This window comes from Berghia stephanieae, chromosome 9 (assembly GCF_034508935.2).
Source record: "Berghia stephanieae isolate SIO BIC M18660-M18661 chromosome 9, UCSD_Bste_1.3, whole genome shotgun sequence".
Taxonomy (NCBI): domain Eukaryota; kingdom Metazoa; phylum Mollusca; class Gastropoda; order Nudibranchia; family Aeolidiidae; genus Berghia; species Berghia stephanieae.
The window spans coordinates 47,699,370-47,725,893 of record NC_088368.1 but is presented as its reverse complement, the minus strand read 5'-3'; the positions used below and the strand labels follow the sequence as shown (position 1 = coordinate 47,725,893).

Below are 26,524 nucleotides of genomic sequence, written 5' to 3'. Positions count from 1 at the left end.
ATAATAAAATAATAATAATAATAATAATAATATAATAATATAATAATAATAATATAATAATATATAATAATAATAATAATAATAATAATAATAATAATAATAATAAATAATAATAATAATAATAATAATAATAATAATAATAATAATAATAATAATAATAATAAATAATAATAATAATAATAATAATAATATAAATAATAATAATAATAATAATAATAATAATAATAATATAATAATAATAATAAATAAATAATAATAATAATAATAATAAATAATTAATAATAATAATAATAATAATAATATAAATAATAATAATAATAATAATAATAATAATAATAATAATAATAATAATAAAAAAAAACAAAAACAAAACAAAACAAAACAAAACACCCCCCCCCCCCAAAAAAAAAAATCAATAAAATTAAAAATTAAAAAACCAACCAAAAAAAAAAAAAAAAAAAAACCCCAACAAACAAATCAACAATGGGCTGGAAGCGACGTGCAGGTCTGATAACCCAATTCCTTATGGGCTCAATGTTGTAATAGAAATCTCAAAAAAATGACGTACACAAAATATTGTCCATGACAACAATGTTAAACTAGGCCCATAAATGGGTTCAGATGTCAGATCTGTTGGACAAGATAGGAATTTCCCAATCCAAGTTCTATTAAATAATAACGAGAAGTTGAATGTTTATCGAAGCTTCCATTCAACTTCTCGTTATTATTTATTTCTTCGAGCTTCGAGCTGCAACATTTACACTATCCAAGTTCAGTGTATGCATTTTCAGGCGAGATAACCCTTCGTTATCGTCACCAAATCATTTATTTTCATAGTAGTTTCCCTTGAGTCAGCCCTTGTGATGATTTTGTAGATAGTAGATTCAGCACTCTCTCCTCGCGTCACTCGACAAGTCCATTGTCGTTTGTCACGTAGTACCCAGTCCAGTCATGTTATGACACAGTGGCGTGTGTAGTGTTGCTGTGTGTAGTGTGTAAGTATTGCGTGTGTTAGTTGTTAGTTGTTAGTCCCATTGATAAACTAAATCGGCCAAGAAGTCACAGGACTTGCCAAACAGCTGGTACCGGTAAGACAACTTCCTTTTCATTCGTTTTTTGCTTTTTATTTTTATTCTGTTTGTCTAAACCAATTTTTTGTCTCAAAACCTGTGACACGTGAGTGTCTAAACTGTAAACTTTAGTCTTAGTCTTAGTCTTCAATTTCTTCAACTTCAACTTCTAAATAAAGCCCCAAAAAAGACCTAACTGACAGACGTATACGATTTATGTACGGCGCTATCTTTTGAGGTGGGTGTTGCGTAATCTTAGGTCAAATATGATTTTCCCCAGACTTTCGGCATTTTAAACTTACTTTCATAAAAATCTACACGGTTTTATGGAATTCCGTGAATGATTAGGTACGTTTTATTTTAATGACAGCATAATGATTGTCCAAAGTCTAAAGAGGGGGGCCTTCCGAAAGCTCCTCGTGCTAGATTTCTTTCAATTTGTAATTTGTATTTTCACCGTGGATCTTTTGTCGGGAGGCCTTCCGAAAGCTCCCTGTGCTAAGGGAAACAACTCAAGTATTCCCTCAACTAACCAGCGGCGTGGCGTATTGACGGCATATGGTGGTGCCATGATTAGAAAAAAAATTCTAATACAGTGAACACGGTTAAGAGGAGAGAGCACGACATATTAAAAACTCTCTTTTATGGAAGGGTGGGGGGGGGGGGGGGGGGCGATGGTTTCTACGAGTGGACAAAACTTACAAAAACAAATAATTCATGAAAACAACAAGCCACAACACTGAGATACAAGTCCCGTATGAAAAGGTCTTTGTAATTATTCTTTGTCCACCATTTAAAGGATTGGATTTGGTAGAAATCAAAAGAGAAAAAAGACCTATGACAGAAATTACTTACTTTTAGTACTTGTAAAAAAATCAGCACTGCGATGTTTCATCTCTGCAAATCTTTTTATAATGTGTTTATTGAAATCTGGAATGGCATCTATTTCAGCTTTGTGAATTGACAGAATCATTAACGAATTTAACCGCTCTGTGTTTCATTGAATTTCGCAACAAAAAAATTTCACTCTTTTAAGGGTGCTAAAACAACGTTCAGGAGGTTAAGAAATACGATGGAAGTGGTTAAGGTCACTATAGCCTATAGATGTCCATGATTTGTCAGTGTTTGTTGTATCTGTAAAAAGTAGACAATAAAAACAAAAGACTAAACTAACTGTGAGCCATTCATGCCTGTCATACCATGTCACTGAAAAAGAGCGTTTTCGAGATTTCCACACCTGTGTTAATTCAAAATCAGTTGGTTGGTGAGGAACTAGTCTTTTTATTTCTAATTTGTCATCTAGTGTCAATCTCCCAAACGGTCGGTGAAGTAAAGAGTCAACTTGATTCGTTGCAATTCATTGTTTAACAAAACAAAACTTCAAAGTATATCTCATATAATGGAAATCAGTGGAATACGATTAATGATTGCACAAATAAAAGGTAGATTCAGATCCTAAAGCATCACAAAGAAAAAATCACTCCACTTAAGTACTTAAAAATCTAAAAACACACCAAAAGTATAACTGTTGACAGTCTTCGGTTTCTTTCTCTGACTGACACAAATACACACGCACAAACACACACACACACACACACACACAAATAACCACTCATACACATGTAACCATCAACTCGGCACTACAAGCAAGAAAAATGTTGGTAAATTCGTCCACAATGCTTCGTTGCAAAGAATTACTTTATTCAATAATCGTGAAAAAGAGTGGGGGGGGGGGGGGGGGGGGGGGGTTTGATGTGTCATATTTTAAAGTTTTATGATGTTTTTCTTTGCTGCTTACAAATAAACTTGACAATGATCAGTGTTTTTGACAGTTAATGTAATATTTTGGATGGCCGAAGTTACCCTACATTGGCAATTGCTTAAAATAAACGTTTTTGAACTTTGAACCTAATTTGGCGCATCCCCCCAGTCCAACGGTGGAGCTATCAGATCCTGGCACAAGTCGAGGGGTTTTCCGCTATTTGAAGATAGTATAATTCGACCTAGTTTCTCGCTCAATCAGCTGTCGCGATACTAATGGATATAGCATTAATTGGAGCTCGGATTGCTTTGCACCACGGTGTTTGATTTAGTCACTACTTCGCGGAGGGATGTCACCAACACACGAGTCGGCGCAGTGCGTGACTCGGAATCTTGAATAGAGTGGAGACTGAAAAGGCAGTATGTTGTTGGCGAGTTGGCGAAAGACAGTGGAGTTAAAATCTCTGTTTTATTTTTAATTAAATTATGCTGTTAATGATTTTTTTAAAAGATTGGTGCGGTGCCTGGCACCATTCGATCCAATGGCCCCACGCCACTGCAACTAACCCTAAGAAAAAAAATTAAACCTAGTACCTTTAACTAGCTCTGATACTAATAGGAAAAACAAACATCCTATCACCCTTTACTAATACTTATTACTAACCCTAATAGAAAAAAAAAAATCACCTGACATCGAGCTATTCCTAATAGAAAAAAAAAAACAAAAAACAAACAAACTAGGAGGACGGCTTTCATTATTTCATAAAACAAAGTGGCGGCGGAAAACCAAGACAATGGTTGTATTATGAAAGTTTAAACTTTCACAAATCTATCAATGTTTGTTCTAGAGTTTGAAAAATGTTAGACTACTTTATATTGACAAATTGACAAAAGACAAAGATACATGGTGAAAATACAAATTGAAAGAAATGCTAGCACGAGGAGCTTTCGGAAGGCCTCCCCTTTTGTCATGCGTTTATTTATTCAATTTGTCAATATCTATAAAGTAGCAAACCTTGATAGATTAGTGAACTTTAAACTTTCCAAATACGTCCATTGTTTTGGTTCTCCACTGCCATTTTGTTTTGTGAAGTGTTGAAAGCAGTCCACGTCCTGGGTTTGTTTTCTATTAGGGTTAGCTCGAGGTCAGAGGATTGTTTTATTTCTTAGGGTTAGATATAAGTCGTAGTAGGTTGTTTGCTAGGTTGTTTGTTTTTCCTATTAGGGTTAGTTAAAGGTACTAGGTTTTATTTTTTCTTAGGGTTAGTAGAGGGAATATTTGGGTTGTTTCCCTTAGCACGAGTAGCTTTCGGATGGCGTCCCTCAAAAGATTAATTCATATCTTCTGAGTTACCAACCATACTATCAGTAGTGTTGTGTTTTGACGGGACCCCAGATTAATATTGTGGAATCACTCAACTCAGAAGCGTTAAGTGATATGTGAGAGAACAGTTTATTACTGTGTACAAGTTAGAGTATATACAAATATATTGCAACAACATTTTAAGAAGGAAAAATAGTATAAGTAACTCAACTATGAAAAGTAAGGAACAAAGAGTGCATCCTTCTCTAGGGCATGCCACTCTGATATTTGTTAAGCACAAATAATATTTTAACAATGGACTTAATGAATAATAGCTAATTAAGCTGTAACTAAAATCAATTAGCTAATAACTAAGGGGAGCAACTCTTTCCTAGAGTAACTCTATGTATAAGTCCATAACACCTCCCTGTTTTGCCTGAGAAGGTTTTCGAAGGTTCGAGGGCTAAAATCGATTGGGGAATTTTCTGGTACGACACGATCTCAGTTGGACACGATCCGATTCACGATTCGATTCTGCTCCGGGGGTAGCTGCATTCGATGATGAACGCTCACAATAATCACCGATTGGTGATTAGGATTAGTAATGAAATCGTCCTCTATGGTATCATTTGCTGTAGCAGATACGTTTTGGCGAGGAAGGTTGTAACGTGGTCTTATTTGTTCAATATGACGCTTCCACGTTGTTCCGTCTCTCTGGAGAGTTACCATGACATGACGTGGTCCCAACACTTTGGTGACAGTTGCGGGAATCCATTTCGCCTCTCTGTCATTTCGATTACCAAAACGTAAGGAATAAATGTGTGTCCCAACTTTATAACGCGTTTTTGCTACACGTGGTTTGGAATTTGAGGTGGACAATGGGCGGAGTTTGTCGATCAATGTGCGAATTTGACGTCCATGAAGCAATTCACTAGGTGACGAACCAGAAGCTAAAGGTGTGCGACGATATTGCATAAGAAATTGTTGCAAGGCTTGTCTTGGAGGAAAAGACGATTTTCTCAAAGCCTTTTTAAAACTTCCCACAAGTCGTTCTGCTGCACCGTTTGTAGCGGGATGATAGGGAGCTCCAGTGAGATGTTTGATTCCCCTCTCCCTACACCATGTCTGAAATTTGTCAGAAGTGAAGCATGCTGCGTTGTCCGACACGATAGCGTGAGGATAGCCGAAGTGAGCGAAGTCCTCTTCCAGAAGGCTAGTTGTTGCTTTCGTTGACGTCGAACTGGTTGCGTGAATGCATGGGTAATTTGAGTAAGCGTCGACCATTACTAACCAGTTATTACCCATAAAATTCACTGCGTGATCGATGTGCATTCGACTCCACGGTGAGTCTGGCGTTATCCATGGATGGTTTGGCTCCTTTGGTGGGTTGTTTTGATGTTCTGCACACGTAACACATCCACGACACGTATTGACGATGTCAGAATCAATACCTGGCCAATATACGATCGTTCGCGCTAATTGTTTCATGCGTTGCATGCCGAAATGACCGTTGTGAAGGATATTGAGGACGTCTCGTTGCAAACTCTTAGGAATAACGATTCTTGATCCGTAGAATAAACATCCATGAGACGTTGACAGCGTGTCCTTCATCTTGAAGAATGGTTTAAGATTGTCCGTTTTGGAATCTGATTTAGACCATTTACGAGTCGTATTTCTCATGACAACGGATATGGTGTCATCTTTAGTGGATTCTCTAGCGATGACTCCGGGGTCAGTAGCTCTTAGCTGTTTTCCAACTGTAGAGATTGTAAACACAGTGTTGACATCTTCTCCATCTTCCTCTCTGTCGAAGACTGGGTCGGCACTTGCAGGAAATCTGCTCAGTGCATCAGCGTTGCCATGGTGAGCTGTCTTACGATATTCAATTCTATAGTCGTACTGACTTAGTGTCAAAGCCCATCTGGCCAGGCGGTTGGCAGCTAAAGCAGGTACTGGTTTTCTTGGACCAAAGAGTGACAATAAAGGTTTGTGATCGGTGACGAGTATGAAATTGCGACCGTAAAGAAATTGATGAAATTTACTCAGCGCAAAAATGATTGATAACGCTTCCTTCTGAATCTGACTGTATCTTCGCTGAGTATTGTTCAAAATTTTAGAAGCATTGGCAATCGGTCTTTCACTACCGTCTGGGAAACGATGGAATAACACGACTCCGATTCCAACTTTTGATGCGTCACAAGATATACCCACGTCGAGAGATGGATCAAAATGCACAAGAATTGTCTCGTCACAAAGAAGTCTCTTCGCATGTTGAAAAGCTGTTTGTTCTTTAGCTGTCCATTTCCATTTAACTTCTTTCTTGGTTAACTGATAGAGGGGCTCTAAGACAGTTGCAAGATTTGGTAAACATTTCGAATAAAATTGTACTTGTCCTAAGAACGATTTTAGGCTCGATACATTAGTGGGTGGTGGCATTTTAGTGATTGCATCGACCTTTGTGCCTTTTGCAATGCCGTCTTTTGATAGTAGATGACCCAAGTACTCACACTGTGATTCTGCGAAAGAACATTTTTGGAGATTACAGCGAAGTCCCTTATCATGAAGTCGCTGTAATAATCTTCGCAGATTGTGTAAATGATCGGTGGAATCCTTGCCACTCACAAGGATATCGTCGATATAGACTGCGACACCTGGAAGATCCTGAGTCAGTTGATCCATTATTTGTTGAAAATATCCGGGAGCTGAACTGATGCCAAAAGGTAGTCTCGTTTGAAGGAGAACACCTTTATGCGTGCTGAGTGCGAGGCGTTCTTGCGATTTTGGTGACAACGGGATTTGTGTGTAAGCCTCGGCTAGGTCGATTTTGGAAAATCCGTAGCCTCCTCCTAATTTGCGCATGAGGTCCTCAGGTAACGGTATCGGATATCTGTGAGTTTCCAATTGCGGATTAACTGTAACAGAGTAGTCTCCGCATACTCGAATTTTCGGTCTCTCACCACTGATTGTCTTCTTTTTTATGGCACAATCGGTGTTCCAAATTCGTTGAAGGATGTAGGTTTTCAAATACCTTTTGCAATACCGGCATCCAAGCTCTTGTTGAGGTCGTCTTGGATCGCATAGGGGACGGAACGAGGCTTGTGAAACACAGGCGTCACATCGCTTTAAATTTAATGTCAAGTTCAAAATCTTTCAATTTACCGAGTTCTGGTTTGAAGACATCAGGAAATTCTGCACACACTTGTTTACATGCCTTTTGAAGATGTGACATGTTTGTTGCGGGCTTACTACGAACAGATTTTACTTTTTTCGTTTGAAACAGTTCATCTACTGAAACATTGAGCATTTGTATGGCAGAACGTCCTGATAAGTGTAACGGCATAGTGGTGACAACAAAGTTTATCTCGCGGCACGTATCGTTCACAGACACCGGCAAGAAAACAGTTCCAATGACGGGGAGTTCCTGGTTGGATGCACATTGATACTTAATGTTGGCATTACAGAGTTGTGGTTTGCCAATCCTCTCCCATGTTCTAGTTGAAATGAAATTGTCACCAGTCCCTGTATCTATTTCGAAAACAATTTCATGGTTGGATACAGTCGTAGCTAACTTAAGCGGTGTCACTGAAACGAAATTGACCCGTGACATGCGACGAATCGTGTTGATGTTAGGCGAACTCGACATTCTCTTTTTACGTCTACAGGCTCTTTCGATGTGTCCAGTTTTCTGGCAGAAGCGACAAACGGCTGTTTTGAATTTGCAGTTTTGTCTGTTGTGGCGCCCATCGCATCTCGAGCAGGTTTGATTTTTATTATCAAAATCCGTTGTCGGCTCTGTCTGTCTTTCATTCGAACGTTTGATATGCTGTTTGTTTTGACTGCCTTGCTGAATTATCGGAATCTGTTTTCTTTGAGACTTAATTTTATGGACCTCGGGTTGAACAGATAATGCAGTCTCGTTAGCCACTTTTGAGGCATCTTCTATCTCCGTGGCGACCTCGATGGCTTTGTTAAACGAAAGCTCGTCCTCCTTGTGCTTGAATAGCGCTTCAAGAACAGCTGTGTTGTTAACTGCACACATGAAACAGGTACGCATAGCTTCATCCAAGGGGTTTTCAATGGATGGGAAATCGCATGTGACAGCGCTCTGGCGAATTCTAGCTGCCAATTCCTGAATAGTTTCGCCTGGTTTCCTCTGGAGGCTCGTCCAAAATTTATAACGTTCTCTGACAACAAATAGTCGAGGGTGGTACTGCTCCATCATATATTTTTCGATATCTGGAAGACTGAGGGCAGTTATCGCCTTAGCTGGTGTTTCTTGACTCGCCATGTTAGTCAGTATTTTGTAAACAACCGGCGATTGGTTGACAAGGAAAACGTCTGCTTTCTTCTCATCAGGTACGGAGTGAGCAGTTTTAAACGTATTAAAACAATGCCAGTAGTCGCTCCATATCTCTAAGGCAGGGTCGAATGCGACAAAGCTCGGAATAGCTGGAGGTTTTGGTAAACATGTATTGCTACCGGTCATTAGTTTCATGAACATTTCCATCTGCTTTTCTTGTCGTTCAACGACTTGCTTCATTTGCTCATTTTGCTGTTCAATCTGTTGTTGTAATATGGTTATGAGCTCTTTATTTGACATGATGACAGTACTGCTGACACGACTATATTATGTACAATAAAGGTACGAAGATAGGACGCGAGCGAAGGGTAGTAAATTATTGACGAAATATAACTATAATTACTCACCCAAGCGTCCGACTACTTGGTTGTATGAAGACGTCGTACCGTTTTGTTTTCTTTCGTGACGTAGGCAGTTGACCTCAGCGCCCACGAGCTGTGCGGGAAAAAAAGGCGGGAAGGCTTCTTACCACGTGATGGGCGGCTGTCCACGTGCTAACGTCATTGCAGGCAGAAAAGGCACTTGCTCCGGTTTTCTCGGCTGGCAGGTTTCCATCCGTGGTGTGTTGGCTTTTCGACTGACGTCACAAAACGCTCCAATAGGCTGATGCGCAGGATAAAGGTGAAAAATCCTCGTCGCCAATGTTGTGTTTTTGACGGGACCCCAGATTAATATTGTGGAATCACTCAACTCAAACACGTTAAGTGATATGTGAGAGAACAGTTTATTACTGTGTTTAAGTTAGAGTATATACAAATATATTGCAACAACATTTTAAGAAGGAAAAATAGTATAAGTAACTCAACTATGAAAAGTAAGGAACAAAGAGTGCATCCTTCTCTAGGGCATGCCACTCTGATATTTGTTAAGCACAAATAATATTTTAACAATGGACTTAATGAATAATAGCTAATTAAGCTGTAACTAAAATCAATTAGCTAATAACTAAGGGGAGCAACTCTTTCCTAGAGTAACTCTATGTATAAGTCCATAACAAGTAGTATCATGTAATGAGGTCCATATCCAACATTGTGAACAGCCCTAACTCAACTAAAACTTCCTCTTCCCCCACCGACATATCTATCACTGTCAACGTTTTTGATCTCCTTTTGTTTCTATATCTTGTTCATTCTGACCACAATTTTGGGGATATTGATGATGGCCGGGAATTTGTTTAGTTCCCTAGGCCAAGGTGTTGTTCGCCCCAAAACCGGCCACTCCTCCCATTTTCCTGTCTTCCTCGTACAAAATAATACAATTTATTATCACACATCCCAGGTATGATCATTTTCCGGGGACTTCCGGGATTTTGGGATTTGCTCTGAAATTTCCCGCTGATTTTGCCGTGTCAAACATTTTCCTCTAAATTAAAAAAAAAATTGAGTTTTTCTATCGTGCAATATCCGCTAAACGTGCTCAAAGCACTTTACAGGGGGTCCCTGACCAACAGCAACATTTAACATGAAGGACAGGACATGATGCCTGATTGGGCGATATTACAATTTTTTTCGGACAGAGACAACGCTGTTAACGGTCAGGTACTTATTTTACACCTGAGTACAGTGACAAAATGTGAGTAAAGAGCCTTTTCCAAGGACTCAACTATGCGCCGAGCGAGGCTCGAACCCAGGACCTTCCGATCCGAAAGCGATTGTCATACCACTAGACCACATAGCTGCACGAAATAAAAAGATTAAAGCTCAGTCAAGAGAAATTCATCATCGTTTTTTGTGTCATAGCTTGACACCTGTGCTCAGTTGCATGAACTTGACAGTCCCATTTTTATGACGTCAGTCTATACAAGCTGGTGCCAGATGTCAAAAGTGAGATGGGGCAATTGATGGTCGAAAAGGAAGGGTGTGGACATGGAGGGGGGGGGGGGGGGGTAAATGAGTCTAGAGATTTTATTTGTAAGTAGGTCAAGAGTGGTAGTAATGGTTATAGGTCCGTTTAAAAAGATAATTGTTATAACTTTTCTCCTATTTAGTCAAAAAGCCCTATCACTTCAGCTATTCTCTCTCTTCATTTGCCACAAGATTGTTATCTTTTTTATGCCAGACCCCCAAATCAGGATGCAAAACGGGTATCGACACAGATAATGTATTTTTCTTACCAAAAATGATGATACAAAATGATTAAAACCACCCAATATAGGTAATTAATTTTTTTTCAGAAAAGACCCAAACCGCACCTTAACCCTCTCCATACCAACCAAAGGAAAATCGTCACATGCGTTACGATATACCAGACAATTTTCTCATTTTGATTTCTCTTGTACATCACAACATTTAAAGAAATGCTTTGATTACAGCTATAAATACTAAACACTGTGTTGTAGAGCTCACTTCTTACTTTTTTGTTTGAGGAAGAAAAGTCAATTTTTATGTTGGATGGAAGTGAATTTTCGGGGGAAATTCTAAAAATAGTTGGTAAGGAGAGAATTAAGACATAGTAAGATTTCCTTTCTAATTCATTCAAGCCCCAGGGTACGTTTTTCCTTTGAAGTGTATTGGGAGGACACTGGGTGTGACTCAGTTGGGTGGAAAGTCACTATCACTTGAGTTTTTTTCTCCTTTCCTTTCGTGTGTGTGTGTGTGTGTGTGTGTGTGTGTGTGTGTGTGTGTGTGCAATTCCTTATTCAAATATTTTTGGCAAATAGAAACCAGAGGGAGGGAAAACGAGACTCCCATACATTTCTGTATTGTTTACATTTTTCATTTTTTATTTATTTATTTAATTAGTTTTTGTGGGTATGATCTAGTTTGTTTTTTTAATGTCCTGATTGATTTATATGAGATGTTTCACCCAGCCAGATCCTGTTGGGAAGAAGAGAATATAGAATAAATAATGCAGTCCCCGGCTATTTGGTCTAGTGGTATGACACTCTCTTTTGGATTGGAAGGTCCTGGTTTGAACCTAGTTACGTCCTTGGAAAAGGCTCTTTACTCACATTCTCTCACCGTACTCAGGTGTAAAATAAGTATCAGGTTGTCTCTGTCGGAAAGAAAATTGTAATATCGCCTGACAAGCGTCATATCTCGTTCAACATGTAACGCGTTGCTGTTGGTCAGGGACCCTTTGTAAAACACTTTCACTACCTATCTCTCACTCCCCTACTCTCTGAGTGTCTCTCTTGCTCTCTCTCTCTCTATCTATCTACCTATCTCTCTCTCTCTCTCACACAGTCTATCTCTCTCTTTCGCTCTCTTCCCCCCCCCCCCCCCCCTCTTTTCTCTCTTTTACTCTCGGCCTCTCTCTGTCTCTCTCTCTCTCTCTGTCTCTATCTCTCTCCTCTCTCTCTCTATCTCTCCCTCCCCTACTATCTGAATGTCTCTCTCTCACACACACAACCAAACACACACACATTTTCTCTCTCTCTCTCTCTCTCTCCTCCTCTCTCTCTCTCTCTCCTCTCTCTCTCTCCTCTCCCTCCCCCCCCCCCCCCCCCCCCCCCCCCCCCCCTTTTTTTAATCAGCTATTTCCATCCCCAAAGACACAAATGGTTGGTGCCTGACAACCTGCCTATTACGATATTACGATATTACGTATGGATTTTGCTATAGATATAAATCAATATTTCCATTGGAGTCCAACACGATTCACCGATAGATAAATACATGGTTGTATTGAATTCTCTATTTTACACATTCTGGAACATTCCAGATTTCTCCTCCCCACTGCTCCAGTTTTTTCTTTCTTTATTTCTTTTTTTTTTTTTTACCTTTCACACTGACTTGAGATATGACAATTTAATTTATTATTATTATTATTATTATTATTATTATTATTATTATTATTATTATTATTATTATTATTATTATTATTATTATTATTATTATTATTATTATTATTATTATTATTATATTATTATGTTGTGTGCTCTGGATTATTCTCAGCTGTGTTGTTGTTGTTGTGTACTGTTTTATGTTTTTGAGATGTCCATTACAACAATGAGCCCTTAAGGGATTGGGTGATCAGACCTACAAATAAGTGCACGTCGCTTTATGCGGATCCCACTGTATTTTTATTTTTTTAAAAAGATAGATAAGGAGACGAGATTACAGATTGATAAAAACGAAATTGACTTGTTTTCAATAGTTATAATCGTCTGATTGTGTTCCATATTGGTTTGTGATACATGGGGATGATTTATTATGACTGCCTGTCAAAAGGGATTGAAGGTTTATGGGTTGTTCTAGATTGATTGGCCCCTATTGGTTTGCTGTGTAGGCAGTCGTGACGTGTACTGTAACCTTTTTGGGTTTATCGATTGCTTTCACCTTATAGGTCCGGTCTATGTGTGTGTGTGTGTGTGTGTGTGTGTGTGTGTGTGTGTGTGTGTGTGTGTGTGTACCTCTGTAGGATATGTTTGTTAGTCTGCTTTATATATCTATCTATACATCTATCTATCTGTCTGTATATCTATCTATCCATCTATCTATCTATCTATCTATCTATCTATCTATCTATCTATCTATCTATCTGTCCGTCTATCTATTTATCTCTCCTTCTCTCTCTCTCTATCTCCTATCTATGTTTATGTGTGAATTATTTTAATTTGATATACGTAGAGAGAGAGAGAGAGAGAGAGAGAGAGAGAGAGAGAGAGAGAGAGAGAGAGAGAGAGAGAGAGAGAGAGAGAGAGAGAGAGAGAGAGAGAGAGAGGTGTGTGTGTGTGTGTGTGTGTGTGTGTGTGTGTGTGTGTGTGTCCACGGTCAATAAAGGTTGTATTGTCATTGCATTGGGTGCAAAGCTGTCAAGCCATGTTTTATTGTTCATGGTGTTTACCATTGGATTCAATAGTCTGATGTCACGTCGCCCAGTAACGGCGGCCATCCTGGTTCTAAACAGAGAAAATCGGTACTTTTTATTCTTCATGCTGGCTAGAACTTTTCATATGTCTTGTGATCAGAATGTGTAAAAGTCAAAACATGATCAAATTTATGGGGTTTTTTTTCCTCTGCATACGCTTTATGCTAGTCGGAGAAATATTTCATAAGGAGGGCGTCCGCCATTGTTCGGATAGTTTAGAGCCAGTGTTACTTAGGTACCATGCGAAATTACGAGGGAAGTGACGTTACGACTGTTGAAGCCTATTCCTGTATGTTGTGTGTGTGTGTGTGTGTGTGTGTGTGTGTGTGTGTTTTTTGTTTTTTTTTCTATTAGAAGAAACGAAATTGACGTCACTCAGCTCTTGTTCCTGTTTTAGCCAGCCATTTTGATGAGGAGTTCTCACTTCCGTGATATCGACCAGACTGTACCTACACATTTAAGGTAACACATCGTTTGGTGTGTTGGTGTGTACGTTTATGTCCGGCGATCCAGGTGTCCCTATAGATAGTATGCAGATGACGTCACTCAGGCCTTTGTTATTGTTTTTGCTATCCGCGTTTGTGAGTTGTTCTCACTAAACTGTATTAACCAGACTATAAAAGTTCATGGTTACACAGAGTTTGTGTGTGGGTCCGTTATACTTCCGGATGGCAATGTTGTGAACTCCTTGGCCAAGCGCATTCTATCTATAGATAGTTCGAAGATGACGTCACTCAGGTCTTTGTTATTGTTTTTTGCCATCCGTGTTTATGAGTAATGCTCACTCAACTGTATTAACCTGACTATAAACGTTCATGGATACACACAGTTTTGTGTGTTGGTCCGTTATACTTCCGGATGGCAATGTTATGAGCTTCTTAGCCAAGCGCATACTATCTATATAAAACCTCAATGTGTTTTGTTGTTGTTTTGTAGTTTTTAGACCCATGGAAAAATCATCATCGTGTCTTGTGTCAAATGTTGACACCTGTGCTCAATTTGGTGACACTTGCGTTTTTATGACGTCAACCTTGATAGGAATGAGTTGTCAAAAGTGACACCAGCCTGTGGTGACCTTGGATGGGTGGATGGTGGGACAAACAAATAATTTAATACATAGAAAATCAATTCATTACTCACTGTGGTAAAGTACAATCTCTCTCTCTCTCTCTCTCTGTCTATCTCTCTCTCTCTTTCTTTCTCTCTTTTTTTCTCTCTGTCTCTCTCTCTCTCTCTCTCTCTCTCTCTCTCTTTCTTTTCTCTCTTCTTTCTTTCTCTCTGTCTCTCTCTCTTTCTCTATGTCTGTCTCTCTTTCTCTATGTCTGTCTCTCTCCCCCTCTTTTTCTCTGTCTCTCTCTCTTTCTCTATGTCTGTCTCTCTTTCTCTATGTCTGTCTCTCTCCCCTCTCCTCTCTCCTCTCTCTCTCCTCTCTCTCTCTCTATCTCTATCTCCTCTCTTTCCTCTCTACTCTCTTTCTCTCTCTTCCCCCTCTCTCTCCCCTCTCCTCTCTCTCTCTTCTCTCTCTCTCCCTCCCTTTTTCTCTCTCTGTGACCTACTGTGAGCGTGATCCACACATACACCCAGAGAATGTAATGTATGCTTTGGAATGTCATTCAGGTGTGCTACAGTTATTTTATTTTTATCCCTACTTATTTTATTGTTCACTGGAGTGTTTTGAATGTCATTATGGATGCATAATATATTAGATTTATATCGTGTATTTATATCCTCTTTATTCGATTCCTTTGTGTCCATCTCTCTCTCTCTCTCTCTCTCTCTCTCTCTCTCTCTCTCTCTCTCCACCTCTCCCTCTCTCTCTCTCTATCTCTCTCTCCACCTCTCCCCCCTCTCTCTCTCTATTTCTCTCTCTCTCCACCTCCACCTCTCTCGTTTTCTCTGTGTCCCTCTCTCTCTCTCTCTCTCTTTCTTTCTTTCTTTTTTTTTTCTGTGTCTCTCCCTCTCTTTCTCTCTATCTCTCTACCCCTCTCTCCGTCTCTCTTTCTCGCTATTTCTCTCTCTCTCTCATCCTCTTTTTCTCTCTCTGTTCTCCTCTTCTCTCTCTCTGTTTCTCTTTCTCGATATCTCTCCGTCTCTCCTTTTCGCTATCTCTATCTCTCTTCTCTCTCCTTCTCTGTCTGTTTCTCTTTCTTTCTTGATTTCTCTCTATCTCTCTTTCTCTCTCTCTCTCCCCCTCTCTCTCTCTTTATCTCCTCTCTCTCTCCCCTCTCTTTTTTTTCTCTCTCTCTCTACTCCATCTCCGACTCTCTCTCACTCACTCTCCTTCTCCCACCCTCTCTCTGTTTCTCTCTCACTCTCTCTTTCTCTCCTTCTCTCTCTCCAATCTCTCTTTTCTTCTCTCTCCAATCTCTCTTTTCTCTCTCTCCCACCCTCTCTCTCCAATCTCTCTTTTCTCTCTCTCCCTCTCTCACTGTCTCTCCTTTTCCCTCTCTGTCTCTCTCTCCCACTCTCTCTCTCCCTCATTCCTTTTCATATTATAGTTTTATGGTGACGATTTGCATCCTGAAGCCCTCGATCGAAATTTCTTGGAAACAGTCGAGCTCGTCTTTCTGCTCGTTGCAACAGTCGTACTGTCACTTCCTTCCTAATGACGTATGGTAACTTAGTAACACTGGCTCTAAACTATCGGAACAATGGCGGACGTCGTATGAAATATTTCCCCGGCGAGCTTAAACGCGTATCCAGAGGTAAAACACCCCATCAATTTGATCATGTATTGACTTTTACACATTCTGATCACAAGGCATATGAAAAGGGAATGAAAAGTTCTAGCCAGCATGAAGAATAAAAAGTAATGATTTTCTTTGTTTAGAACCAAGATGGCCACCGTTGCCGGGCGCGTGAGATCAGACTATTGAATCCAATTGTGGACCATAGTCTATAGATAGTATGCACTTGACTAAGAAGTTCACAACATTGCCATCCGGAAGTATAACGGGCCAACACACAAAACTCTGTGTAACCATGATCGTTTATAGTCTGGTTAATTCGGTTTAGTGAGATCTACTCATTATAGATAGTTCGAAGATGACGTCACTCAGGCCTTTGTTATTGTTTTTTGCCATCCGCGTTTATGAGTAATGCTCATTGAACTGTATTAACCGGACTATAACTATAAGCGTTCATGGATACACACAGTTTTGTGTGTTGGTCCGTTATACTTCCGGATGGCAATGTTGTGAGCTTCTTAGCCAAGCGCATACTATCTATATTCTGCCGTGCTCTGGGGAAAAAAAACATATTTAAAAATTTGGCCAGAAAACTCGTCCTTCATATTATATCGATCGATTTAAATGACCCTCATCTTGGCAAAAACTCTCAAACCTGGTACTTCGCGAAGTCTTCAAGGAATTCCAGGTTTGAGGGTTTTTCCCAAGACGAGAGTCATTTAAATCGATCGATATTTGAAGGGCGAGTTTTTCTGGCCAAATTTTTAAATACGAGTTTGTTTTTCTCCAGAATACGACAGGGTTGGTTTGTGTTATCAGATTTAGAAGTGTTTACACGTTGGTTGGGTCCATTGTATAGATAGAATGCGCTTGGCCAAGAAGTTCACAACATTGCCATCCGGAAGTATAACGGACCAACACACAAACTCTGTGTAACCATGAACTTTTATAGTCTGGTTAATACAGTTTAGTGAGAACAACTCACAAACGCGGATGGCAAAAACAATAACAAAGGCCTGAGTGACGTCATCTTCGAACTATCTATAGATAGAATGCAAATATACAATATTACGAGTTTATCCGACAAAGACAACACTGTTTACTGTCCATTACTCATTTTACACCCTGAGTACGGTGAGAGAATGCGAGTAGCTCTTTCTCCAAGGATTCAAGTAAGCGCCGAGCGAGGCTTGAACCCAAGTCCTTCCGATCCGTTAGCGATTGTCATCCACTAGACCACGACATTGCCGCGTGAACAGAGTGTTTTACCAGCTGAGCTCCCCCCCCCCCCCCCCCCCTCTCCCACCCCACCCTCCATTAGATAAGCAATTGTCACGAATGTTATGATCACGTCGGTGTTGGAATGATTGCTAGGCTAGGACTTCATATATAGAATGTCGCTGTTGCTAGGACTTCGCTGGATGGTTGTCATTCCTATGTCGTCTGGTCGGGTGGAGAGACAGACACGACTGGACGGCACGCAGCCAGACACACGACCATGAATTACCTGCCCCTTTCATGTCGATTGTCGTTTGTTTGTTCCATCCATAGGGTATAGAGTTAGTCCCCTTTGGTGACCTCACGCTCCATCGCTCTTCTTCATCGCTGTTTACATCATCGTTATCACCTTTCATAATACAGAGACTATAGATAGTATGCGCTTGGCTTAGAAACTCATAACATTGCCATCCGGAAGTATAACGGACCAACACACATAACTGTGTGTGTCCATGAACGTTTATAGTCAGGTTAATACAGTTCAGTGAGCATTACTCATAAACGCGGATGGCAAAAAACAATAACAAAGACCTGAGTGACGTCATCTTCGAACTATCTTTACCCTCCTCCGATAACAAACTGGTATAGACGGGTCTGGTTTAGACAGCTTGCCTCAAGGAATTTACCCAATGGAAACCGTACGGTGCTCTGATTGGCTAACCAACCAGCGGCCTCGATGAGAAAAATATCCGCCATTTTGATGTTGGCTGGGAATCGCGTTACTATAGTAAACAAGCGCTGATCGGCCGTTCATGAAAACAAGTTGCTGCTCGCTCGTTTAAACTCAAAATTATTCAAAACGATCTCTCTAAAATGATATAAATGTGACTTCTTAAGGTTTTCTTCACGGTCAAAACCACACAACATTCTATTAATGATTACGTCCGAGGCAAAAAGGAATATTGACAGGTCGACCGAGAGTTGAACTCGTGAGACGACAAACATCAATGCGAAGTGTAGCGAGAGTCAAGCTATTGTTTGTCTTGTCCTATTCTATATAGAGAAAAGGATAAATAGTATAGCCTCGTGTGTGAGTGGTTGCGTGTCATAGTCTTGTTTTTAAATTGTTTCTGTTGTTTATGTGTGTAGTGATGACTCTCTCACACTCAATTTCAATGCCGAAAGAGGAATTCCCGCACACAAGAAAGGGGAATTGGGGTGGTATTTGGCATACATATTGTATAGTATCTAGTTCTAAATAGATAACTGATTAGAATTATATTATGATATATAAACACAATGCCAAATACAATTCCAAAGTTTCCTTATTTCAAATGAAGTAAAGCTCCAAAACCTAATGGTAGTGATTGTAGTACTGAGTGTTAGTGAGGATAATGTGGTGTTGGTGTTGGTTGTAGTTGTAGTAGTAATAGTGATGATGATGTGATGGTGGAGATGATTGTAGTTGTAGTAGTAGTGGTAGTGATGATGATGTGGTGGTGGTTGTTGTAGTAGTGGTAATGGTAATGATATGGTGGTGGTGGTGGTTGTAGTAGTAGTGGTCGTGATGATGATGTGGTGGTGGTGTTTGTAGTAGTAGTGGTAATGATGCGGCTATGTGGTCTAGTAGTATGACACTCGCTTCCGGATCTGAAGGTCCTGGGTTCGAGCCTCGCGCTCGGCGCATAGTTGAGTCCTTGGAAAAGGCTCTTTACTCACATTCTCTCACCGTACTCAGGTGTAAAATGAGTACCTGGCCGTTAACAGAGTTGTCTTTGTCCGAAAAATTGTAATATCGCCTAACAGGCGTCATGTCCCGTCCTACATGTTAAATGTTGACCAGGGACCCCTTGTAAAGCGCTTTGAGCACATTTAGTAGATATTGCACTATATAAAGCTCAATAAAAAAAATAAAATATTTCAATGATGATGTTATGGTGGTGGTGGTTGCAGTAGTAGTAGTGGTAGTGATGATAATGTGGTGGTGGTTGTAGTTGTAGTAGTAGTGATAGTGATGATGATGATGTGGTGGTGGTTGTAGTAATAGTGGTAGTGATGATGATGTGGTTGTGGTGGTTGTAGTAGTAGTTGTAATGGTGATGATATGGTGGTAGTGGTGGTTGCAGTAGTAGTGGTAGTGATGACGATGTGGTTGTGGTGGTTGTAGTAGTAGTGGTAATGGTAATGATATGGTGGTAGTGGTGGTTGTAGTAGTAGTGGTAATGGTAATGATATGGTGGTGGTTGTAGTAGTAGTGGTCGTGATGACGATGTGGTTGTGGTGGTTGTAGTAGTAGTGGTAGTGATGCTATTGTGGTGGTGGTTGTAGTAGTTGAGGTAGTGATGTGGTGGTGGTTGTAGTAGTAGTGGTGGTGGTGGTTGTGGTAATAGTGGTAATGATGATGATATGGTGGTGGTGGTTGCAGTAATAGTGGTAGTGATGACGATGTGGTTGTGGTGATTGTAGTAGTGGTAGTGATGATGATGTGCTGGTGGTGGTGTAGTAGTAGTGGTAGTGATAATGATGTGGGGCTGGTGGTTGTAGTAGTAGTGTTAGTGATGATATTGTGGTGGTGGTTGTAGTAGTAGATGATGTGGTGGTTGGAAAGCACATTATAGGTTATTATAATACATGATTAGACACATTTTCTAACTTCATTTTTTGACAGCTTCGTTGTGCCATAAATATACGCAACAGTTCTGAACCATTTTATTGTGGATTTTGATATTGTTGTTGATTTTCTTGTGTCGTTATGTTGACATAGATACCGAATGAATGGTAATTACTACCTTCTCAGCCAACGACAAAATGGCGCTGAATGCTTTCATTGGTGGACACTTTTTAGGCTTCGTTCGTATTCTCATTCGTTTAATTCTATGGCTTGCCTTGAATGTAGAAACCATAAATTAAAAAAAAAGTTTTTATATAGCGCAATATCCACTAAGCCTGCTCAAAACGCTTTACAAGGTGTCCCTGGCCAACAGCAACATTAAACATGTAGGACGGGACATGACGCCCGTCAGGCGATATTACAATTATTTTTTTTTGGTCAGAGACACCGCTGTTAACGGCCAGATGCTCATTTTACACCTGAGTACGGTGAGAGAATGTGATTAAAGAGCCTTCTCCAAGGACTCAACTTTGCGCCGAGCGAGGCTCGAACCGATCCGAGAGCGAGTGTCATACCACTAGACCACACAGCCAGATTGTCCCCTCAGCAAACAAAATAAAAGCAAATACGCTTCAACAGTCACTTCCCTCGTCATGACGCATGATAACTTAGTAACTGGCTCTAAAACTATCGGAACAATGGAGGACGCCCTTATGAAATATTTCTCCGACGAGCATAAAAGTGTATCCAGAGGGGGGAAAAAAGTTTAATCTGATCATGTTTTGACGTTGATACATTCTGATCACAAAACATGGAAAGTTCTAGCCAGCATGAAGAATAAACAGTACCGATTTTCATAGTTTAGAACCAAGATGGCCGCCGTTGCTTGGCGAATTGACATCAGACTATTGTATCCAATTAAAAAGGCATAAAAAATAATAGCAAGTTTGGTCAGAATTAAAAACAACAACAACAAAACTTAAAAATAGAATCGATTTTGTCCCCAGTCGCTGGGTTTCCCAAATAGAGAGATAACCGATTTCGCGATCCCTCTATGTAACTCATCGTCAGAGCAGGACAGTTCAGTACAACGTGGTTCCAATCTGTACATCTGGTGTGTTAGATGGTCAGACGTTTTGAATGGCCATTACCTAAGACTTCATAGATGTCACTGTGCATTACTCATCGACCTGCCTCGTCCTGTGTAATCTGTGGTCCCCCTTGTCTGTGGTGGTTCTGTCACAGACTACCGTCCTGTGTTATCTATGGGTCCTGTCCTGTCCACAGTCTGTGTAATCTGTGGTCCTTCTAGTCTGTGGTGGTCCTGTCACAGACCACCGTCCTGTGTTATCTATGGGTCCTGTCCTGTCCACAGTCTGTGTAATCTGTGGTCCCCCTAGTCTGTGGTGGTCCTGTCACAGACCACCGTCCTGTGTTATCTATGGGTCCTGTCCTGTCCACAGTCTGTGTAATCTGTGGTCCCCCTAGTCTGTGCTGGTCCTGTCACAGACCACCGTCCTGTGTTATCTATGGGTCCTGTCCTCGTCATACCTATCTTGTCAACACAGAAATGACCTTGACCCTGCCTGGAAACTGGGCTATGTGGATATAAATAGATGTGGCTATGCTAGTTGACAACGCCCCCCCCCCCCCCCCCGCCTCCCCAAACTCCACATCATTCCAACAGTCTGTAAACACCATTAAACCGCACTCACTTCCTCTTTCTCTGCCCACTCCCCTCCCCGTTAGATTTCAAAAACAAAACATAATAATTGCTGAAAACTTTTATAGCGCTATAACTTCGAGACACCAGAGTCTAAGCGCTTAAATAGTTCTTGATTCTTTTCTTTTTTGTTTGTTTGTAGGTTTGTTTGTTTATTGTTGTATTGATGTTTTTGTGTTTTGTTTTGTTTTGTTTGTTTTCTTCTTCCGTCTGGGTGGGTTCCTGATCTCCCATAGTGGGCAGGGAGGTACATACTGTGTCTTCTATCCCCTTATACCTGTTTTCCAACATGCTTTCTGTCTTTGTCTTTGAATGAGATTACTTGGTTTTGTCCTGGCCCTGGCCGGAGTTCTAGCTGGGAGGGAAACAGTCAGATGCATAGTTATTGTTTTGGAAGATGATATTTTTTTCCTTGTAAATTACCTCTCTATTATCTATTATTATATTTGTTATTTTGAATGTATAATGTAAGCATTTGAGTGTATTCCTCTTTGTTGGATTTTGTGCTTATGTCCAGATGAGACTTATAGTTATAGGTGGTCTCAAACTAACTGTGTGATGGTACGTTACCTCCGGTTGGCGGATTTTAATGAGCTTTTTAACCAAACGCGTAGCACCAATAAACGTGTCAGTTATAAGGCTACACACAGTTTTGTGTGTTGGTACGTCATATCCGGCTTTCGGATGTTGTGAGTATTTAACCTAAACGTATAGCACCAATAGATAGTATGCGCTTGGCCAAGAAGCTCACAACATTGCCATCCGGAAGTATAACGGACCAGCACACAAAACTATGTGTAACCTTTGAACCTTCAAAGATGACGTCAATCAGGTCTTTGTTATTGTTTTTTTTTTTGCCATCCGCGTTTATGAACTGTATTAACCCGACTATAAATGTTCATAAATACACCCAGTTGTGTGTGTTGGTCCGTTATACTTCCGGATGGCAATGCTGTGAGCTTCTTAGCCAAGCGCATACTATCTATAGTCTGGTTGATACAAGGTTAAGTGAGAATTACTCATAATAAACGTGGATAGCAAAATGCAATAACAAGGACCTGAGTGACGTCAAGTTCGTTCTATCTATGCAAGATGTCGTTATCTTTGCTTCATGGCCACGGGTTTATTCTAGATATCTCTCGTAACTCGTTGATCACATATGGTTGTCTAATCGTGAAGCTGACCCCTGACCCGTGACCCCACGTGACCCTGTGCTTCATGGCCACGGGTTTATTCTAGATGTCTCTCGTAACTCAATGATTACATATGGTTGTCTAATCGTGAAGCTGACCCCTGACCTCTGACCCCACGTGACCCTGTGCTTCATGGCCACGTGTTTATTCTAGATATCTCTTGTAACTCATTGATTACATATGGTTGTCTAATCGTGAAGCTGACCCCTGACCCCACGTGACCCTGTGCTTCATGGCCACGGGTTTATTCTAGATATCTCTCGTAACTCATTGATTACATATGGTTGTCGAATCGTGAAGCTGACCCCTGACCTCTGACCCCACGTGGCCCTGTGCTTCATGGCCACGGGTTTATTCTAGATGTCTCTCGTAACTCAATGATTACATATGGTTGTCTGGGTGGGGATCCTGACCTCCCATAGCGGGCAGGGAGGTACATACTGTGTTTTCTATCCCCTTATGTCTGTTTTCCAACATGCTTTCTGTCTTTGTCTTGGGATGAGATTACTTGGTTTTGTCCTGGCCCTGGCCGGAGTCCTAGCTGGGGAGGGGGGGGGGGCGGTCAAATGCATAGTTCTTGTTTTGGGGATGATATTTTTTCCTTGTAAATCATCTCTCTGTAATGTATTTTTTCTTTTTTTTTTTAATGTATAAATGTAGGCATTTGAGTGTATTCCTCTTTGTTGGATTTTGTGCTTGTGTCCGGATGAGACTTATAGGTGATCTCAAACTAAGTACATTGGTGGTTTGCTCTTGGAATCTACATCTGATCCCTATTTGTTCCCAGTTCCCCTTTGTCTTACTTTTTCTTGGGTGCTTTAATTGTAATTCTTGATCTTTTTACTATCCCATTTTCATCCTTTTTACTGGCGCTGATATAAACTTAATGTGTTGCAAGCGCCGTAAAACCCTTAAAAAGAAAACAAAACAAACATATGGTTGTCTAATCGTGAAGCTGACCCCTGACCCCTGACCCCACGTGACCCTCGTCGAACCCAATGAAATTCCGTGTTTGGTCTTCAAACCGTGACAGCCCTACCTTGGTCTGGAGAAGAAAAAACCCCAGAAAAATAACCAAAAAAAAAAATAACCAAAAAAAAACCCAAAAAAAAACAAACAAACAAAAAAAAAAAAAAACAACAAAAAATCGCGTTGGGCTATATTACATTTGCATATATTATATATTGTGTATACATTGTCGCCATAGATTCTCAAATTTGTGTTTATACATTTTTATGCATGCCACGTCTGTAAACGAATTTCCATTTTTTTTGGGGATGAATAAAGTATATTATATATTATATCTATATAAGATTTTGGTCAGAAAACGCGACCTTCAAAAATCGATCCAATAGAACGACGACCCTCATCTTGTAACCCCCCCTCCCCCCCCCCCCCCAAAATAAAATGAAAACAAAGGCCTCTATCAAACCTAGGACTTCAGAGACGATTTGGCAAGTCTCAGGATTTTAAGAGATTTTAGAATGTTTAAAAAAAAAATTCTTATTATTGTTATTATTATTTGTGTGTGTGTGTGTGTGTGTGTGTGTGTGTGTGTGTGTTGTTGTTGTTGTTGTTGAAAAGACGAGGGTCATTCAATGGATCGAAATTCGAAGGACGAGTTGTCTGGCCACAATGCCATTAAAAATATCCATCCATTAAATGATATATATATATATATATATATATATTATATATATATATATATATATATATATATATATATATATATATATATATATATATATATATATATATATATATAGTATGCGCTTGGCTTAGAAACTCATAACATTGCCATCCGGAAGTATAACGGACCAACACACAAAACTGTGTATATCCATGAACGTTTATAGTCAGGTTAGTACAGTTCAGTGAGCATTACTCATAAACGCGGATGGCAAAAACAATAACAAAGACCTGAGTGACGTCATCTTCGAACTATATATATATATATATATATATATATATATATATATATATATATATATAGAGAGAGAGAGAGAGAGAGAGAGAGAGAGAGAGAGAGAGAGAGAGAGAGAGAGAACGAAGATGACGTCACTCGGGTCTTTGTTATTCTTTTTTGCCATCCGCGTTGGTGAGTGATTCTCACTAAACTATATTAACTAGACTATAGATAGAATGCGCTTGGCCAAGGAGTTCACAACATTGCCATCCGGAAGTATAACGGACCAACACACAAACTCTGTGTAACCATGAACTTTTATAGTCTGGTTAATACAGTTTAGTGAGAACAACTCACGAACGCGGATGGCAAAAACAATAACAAAGGCCTGAGTGACGTCATCTGCATACTATCTATAAAAGTTTAAGGTTACTCATCGTTTTGTGTGTTGGTCCGTTATACGTCCGGATGGCAATGTTGTGAGCTTCTTAGCCAAGCGCATACTATCTATAGAGCCCGATACGGTCCGTATTTGTTTGTTTGTTTTCGAAATTGTTATTTATTCATTTCTGTTCATTTCTCTTTGACAAGGTCATGACGACCCGCCGTGGAATGAACGAGCAAACTTTAGATATAAGACGGTGATATGAAAAAAAAAACATTAATTCGTTTAGAAAAAGAAAACAGAAAAAAAAAACCCCAAACAAATTTTCAGAATTAATTGACCAAATTACCATGAGAAACGAATCGGGGTTAGAAATGAATGGTTGGAGTCAGCATATTTGTTTACGGACATTGATTGAATAGGATGTAAATAATATGCAAACCGCCACGGGTCCTCATAGCTCAGTTGGTAGAGCACTCGTTCTACACGCAAAAGGTTGTCTTTTTTTTTTTGACGTGACGTCAACTTCATTCTATCTATAAAAGTGCATGGTTACACAGAGTTTTGTGTAATTTGTGTGTGTTGGTCCCTTTTAATTCTGGATGGCAATGTTGTGAGTGTCTTAGCCAAGCGCACACTATCTATAAAGACTGTCATAAGCGTTGTTTGTTATCATAGAGATAAAATGCATTATCTCTTGGAAACCTTTTGCTTGGGCGCTGTGGGATTTGATGAGAAATAAATAGTCATTATTATTTAGCTATGTGTTGGGCAGTGTGTGTGTGTATGTGTTTGTGTCATGGTGGGGCTTGGATGGGCTGTGTGTGTGTGTGTGTGTGACATGGTGGGGCTTGGATGGGCTATGTGTGTGTGTGTGTGTGTGTGTGTGTGTGTGTGTGTGTGTGTGTGTGACATGTGGGGCTTGGTGGACAGCTTGGCTTTTCACATTATTAGTATTATTATTATTATTATGTCTTCTTCTTCTTCTTCTTCTTCTTCTTCTTCTTGTTCTTCTTCTTCTTCTTCTTCTTCTTTCTTCTTCTTCTTCTTCTTCTTCTTCTTCTTCTTCTTCTTCTTCTTCTTCTTCTTCTTCTTCTTCTTCTTCTTCTTCTTCTTCTTCTTCTTCTTCTTGGGTATTTTACTTAGCACATACATTCAATGATAAAACCTGTGTAGTTTTGCTATGTTTACCTTTCACTACCATTGTTTACATTATGACGACTGTCCGAGGGGCGTGGTTATCTAAGTGTCAATTGGTGAGGGATGGAGAATATGTATATATTATGCCACTACCATTTGACGTTATCCCCTCCCCTTCCCGCCCGCCTCTCTCTCTCTCTCTCCTCTCTCTCTCTCTCTCTCTCTCTCTCTCTCTCTCTCTCTCTCTCTCTCTCTCTCTCTCTCTCTCCTCTCCCCACCCCCTTTATTTGTGCCAACGTGTTTGGCATTTCATATTGAAATTACCCGGCAGTCGATAGCTGCCGCCTTCCTTTAA

At 40.0% G+C, this 26,524-nt stretch overlaps 2 protein-coding genes across 2 annotated transcripts in view; both read left to right on the top strand.

The window, feature by feature from the left end:
• LOC144980369 (acyl-CoA-binding domain-containing protein 6-like) overlaps positions 1-26,524 on the top strand; it is a 99,244-nt gene that overhangs the window by 27,083 nt on the left and 45,637 nt on the right. The window lies entirely within an intron of this gene.
• LOC144980368 (high affinity copper uptake protein 1-like) overlaps positions 890-26,524 on the top strand; it is a 58,352-nt gene continuing 32,717 nt past the window's right edge. Inside the window, exon 1 of the mRNA XM_078928070.1 lies at positions 890-1,088. The gene's annotated coding sequence lies outside the window, so the exon portion shown is untranslated. The remainder of the gene's footprint in view (positions 1,089-26,524) is intronic.